The sequence below is a fragment of the Lytechinus pictus genome, chromosome 15, assembly GCF_037042905.1.
Source record: "Lytechinus pictus isolate F3 Inbred chromosome 15, Lp3.0, whole genome shotgun sequence".
Taxonomy (NCBI): Eukaryota; Metazoa; Echinodermata; class Echinoidea; order Temnopleuroida; family Toxopneustidae; genus Lytechinus; species Lytechinus pictus.
Genome location: NC_087259.1, coordinates 27336250 through 27341369, shown reverse-complemented (window position 1 = coordinate 27341369; position 5120 = coordinate 27336250).

Below are 5120 nucleotides of genomic sequence, written 5' to 3'. Positions count from 1 at the left end.
CAAGTGGATAAAGTATTTCTAGATTTATTTCCGATCTGGGGATACCGTTTCATCTTGTTCCGTTGATTAGCTATTATCCCGAGGATATCATGCTGAGGAATCGCATGACATAGTTTCCATTCTCACTCCTTTTTCATTCTTCCTCAGATAACTCGATCCTACTTCATGTTCAAAAGGGTTTACGCTATCTGGTTTAAAACTCATATACTTTCTCACGCTAAGCTCCGTTGACTACAATTACAAGTTGCTCCCCAAAAAATTGTAGTTTTTCATCCTCATTTCCAAAAAAGCGGAACGAGTGTCGCACCTGTCCCAATGTTATTCAGATTCAGATTCATTCAGTGGTCCACATTGAAAACAACGACTTGTCCTCCGCTGGCAGTGCATGCAACAACAATATAAGGTATATAAATAAACACTAAAGACGCATAAATTGGAAAATATTTCAACATTGCAGAAAATCTAAATAAACATAACATGATAAGGAATTGGCAAACAATTTACCCATAGAGGTAAAGAAGGAAAAACGGGTGAAAGCAAATACGGGTAAAGTTAACTGAAGAGATAGGATGGAAGAGACCATGTAGGCGAGAAGAGAAAGAAGTCAAATGGAGAATACATAGAGACCGAAAATGGGAACAGTAAAGAAAGGGGGGGGGGGGGGAGAAGGGAGCTAAAAAGAATGAAAATATGCGTCATAACATTAAATTTTGGAGAAGATACACAGCTGCACTTAAAGTAATTGCATAATCAGAAGATAATCATAATCAGGTGTTCGACTTTGGAATAAATGCGAAACATGCCTTCTGTGACATTCCCCTTGGATCCGAATCTGAAGACGGTTCTAGGTACTTTTCAGGACGACTCTTGTATCATAATGTAAGTCTTTATTTTGGTGAATAAATTGGCGTCTATACGGACATTCTTTTCATTTTATAACTATTTTCAGGGTTCCCGGTCTGTGCGGCACTACAACTCGAAATGATTGCTGCATGAACATGATAAACTTACATGTAGCCTATATTTTACAAAATACATGGACTTTGAAAATAGTCTTCAAAGTACATATTGAGATTCATTTTAAACAGTCTACAATTTGTGAAAAAATAAGCTTTTGAAGAATTTTATGATTGAAAAACAAGGGACCGACATTTGGTTACACCTTGCATGTCTAGGTGCGAGAGAGTGAAGGTGGTGGGCGGGGGGGGGGGGGGTCTTCATTTCAGCTAATTCTTATTGCAAAACTATATATTGTTAAAACCAGATTATTCGGGGGGGGGAGGGGTAGTGCCAGGGTATTTTGAAAAGGTACGGGGGCTAGACGACTTTAAAAGAAGCCTAATTTTTTTTCATTCAATTGATTCACAGGGGTATTTCCTTTTAATTATTTTATGCTTTCTTCCTTAGTTTTTACTTTTTCTCCTCTTTTGAATAGTCGTCCCACCCCTTGTAGCCCCACCATGTGACAGGTCTGTGATCAATTCAGTATGTAGGTATAGTATACAAATATACCAGGCTTTGAGTAAGTATAGCGGGAATTATTTTTTCGAGGTTGGACTGGCATTACTATTTTTCCCGATGGGCGAAGCCCCTAGGGAAAAATAGTAATTTTGGCAGTACAACCGAGGATTAATAATTCCCTCTATACTTTCGAAATGAAGGCCTGGTAGAATTGTTTTATATCCTAATTTTGATAAGGTAGAACAATAGTCTATCTACTCTTGCACACATAGTTCATTTGTTCTTAATCTGAACTTTAATATAGATAACGCGCTGTGCAGACTGATCTACTTTTCCCGAAACCTAGCGCTCAGCGGAACGCGGATTTTTGCCTGCGCCGTCCCTTCACTGGACTTGCCCGGTAGAGTCAGCTCGCTGACCGGTGCGCCCGAGAGATATCAATGATCTGTGACGTCAATGATGGAATAGTCGACTATTCCATCATTAAATTCAATTCAATTCAATTTATTTTCATTCTTCAACATAATACAAATAATTACATGATAAATCAATTCAATTCAAATAAAGGCATGAACAAAATTCAACATTGAATAAACAATATACATATTCAATAAGTGATTCAAATTTAAATTAACATGTATGTCAAATTTAAATCAATATAATCAATATAATCAAATATCATTGACGTCACGAAATAGCACATTTTCTTCGGTGGGCGTTTCATTTTTTTGACATCATCGCAAAATAGTAAGAATATGTTTAGTCACATGGTGCTATTTAAACCAATCAGAATACATGATTAAATTCATATTAGATTATCGTTTTTTCCCAAAGTAATGTGATTCAGAACTTAATATGTAAATATGTTTATTAATTTCTCGTTGTATATATGTTTAATCGTTTTATGATTGCTGTATGCAGTGTATACTGAATCATTTTTATCATTATTTATTTATTTTTTATTTTCATTTGTTTATTTTTTTTTCATTATATATATATATTGTTTATTTCTTAATTTTATCTTATTTTTTATTCATAAAATGTACTTATGAAAGGGGGCCTTCACCCTACAAGCTCTGCTTTTCAGTTGGTCTCCTTCTCTTTCGTTTTCATAGTATTATTGTATTTAAAAATGATTTAAATGTTATATTTTGTAAATATGTATATTGAACTATCATTGTAAATGTAAAAAGATTGAAAGAGAAAATAAGTGAATTGAATTGAAAAATTGAAATATGTAGGATATAAAGGAAAATAGTCATAAGAAAACACTATGGGATAATAGCATCATGTCTATATTTGGTCTCTTTCTGCATTTCTTCTACGAACGTGATCCCAAGAGCCATAATTTACGACCAGCATTATGAAATATCAGCTGCCTCCTACCCCCCCCCCCCCTCTTGCTGTCCTTCCTTGTATACGTTATACTAATAAGACAGTATACCTTGCTGTTGTCAGGCATTGATGAACAATTGATCGTTATCAATTACTTAATAAGAGATTACCGTTCATAATACACACTTCATCACGATCATGACGATGGGTAGATTAGTTTCGTTTCTAATAAGCTGGTAAAGAGGCTCTATCCTTGGCCTTATGTCTCCTCGCCGTGCTCATCAAAGATGATTGAATTGCTGTGCACTTCTTCGCTTTATTGCTAAAATGCAGGGCCGCGGGACCGGATTTCTGGGGTTGCTTTAGCCCCCCCCCCCTCCACTTTTTTTTCTTTTCGAAACCGTGTAAAACGTAAAAATTACCATTGTGATTTTTTGTGCATGGTAAGCCCTCAAATTTTGGCTCAGCACCCACCCCCCCCCCCCACCCCACTTTCAAAACTGTTCTGCGTACCCAGAAATGAAATGGTAAACTGAATGCATTGAATGAATACATTAATAATTTAAAAAATACATGGAAAAGGGAGTGATATCATGTTTGGCAAAGAAAATACAACGCGATTGAAGTTTATGACTTAATGTTTTAGTGAAGATATTTCTAGGCATGAAAATTCATGGTCAATTACAGATATATTACAATTGAAAAACTCTATTGTAAACATTTTGAATTACAAAAAGGCTAACATCAGTTAGCATCATCAGATTATTATATGCGGTTCTTTTCACAATATAATACTGCTTATGACAAACTATTGCCTTCGATATCGCATATTCTTTGACAAAAAAATGACCAAGGCATAATCTTAGTTAGATTTCGCCAATGGATACTCTGTAAGCAAATGATTCAAGTTAATTTCTTTTTATATCATTTGCATCATCTATCTCTGCGTTTGGAGTTTTCTATTATTCACTACCTGCTATCCACCTCCCAGCCAAAATTTAATGAAAGAGATCCCATGTTCCTGTGGGTATTAATGTTGTCACTTCCTGAGATGAATCAAGAGCTAGGTTCATTGATATTGCCATCTTAAAACTTAAGGGAAAGTCCCTCCTCGGCCGATCCCCTTTTTCTTGAGCCCCTCCCCTTCTCTTTAAAGGGAAAGTTCACCCTGGAGAAAAATTTGTTGTAATAATAGCAGAAAAATGATTGAAAATATTAGTGAAGGTTTAAGAAAAATCCATTAAAGTTTAAGAAAGTTATTAGAATTTAAAGTTTGGATTTTTGACGTCATAAACGAACAGCCGCCCCATATGTTATGTAATATAAAGAACATAAATTTCGATTTTTTTTATTTTTTATTTTTTTATTTATTTTTTTTAATTTTTTTACTGGTTCGTGACGACTTAATTTTGTTTTCTTTTTAGGAACGGATATGAACTGATCTGTTTATTGATATACTGAAGGTACAGTGAAAACTTTTTTAAATTTTCTGACAAAATGACATTTCATTGATTTTTTTTTACCATACGATAAATTATGTAGGAAAGCTGCTCGCATATGACGTCACAAATAAATAATTAAAATTCTAATAACTTATTTATTCTTTGATGGATTTTTCTCAAACCTTCGGCAATATTTTTATATATTTTTTCTGCTATTTTTACAACAAACTTGTCTTTAGGGTGAACTTCCCCTTTAACCCTCTCATTTACTTTACCCCCGCCCCCACACCCTCCATGTAGGATTGATTGAGCACCTTAAACTTTCAGAAAAGCCCACCATTGTCCAAGTTTCCTCTTCTTGACCACCCGCCCCCCCCCCATGCAGATTTCAATCTGCTCCTCAAACAAGCGCGCCAACGAGGCGGTGTAATCAAAGTGAGGAAACTAAAAATCAGTCTATAGATATCTGACCGTTACAGTCGGAGAATGACGTCATTAAATCGATATGACCACCGCAAACTGTGTATCAGGTTACAGCAAACCAGTGCCCAAGCGGTTTCAGGTCGCAGAAGAAATCTCATAATTTCACATTTCTGTCGATAATGAATTTCGAATAGTTGAGTTCTCCAGCTGGGGTTTTCACTGCACATAGGTCAATATCACAATAACAAAAATATGGATATTTGTAAGGGTCGGAATACCTCAAGCTATATAAGAATAGAGACGGGGCAGTAAACAATGGGCGAAGACAATATCTCGTTATCATTTCCCGCGCGAAGCGCTTTACCATCATTTATGTATCGAAAGAGAAAACGTATCGCTTAGGTTAGTATTATTTGATGGGACACACTCAAAGCTGCATTCGTTTTGTTTTCTCCTTGC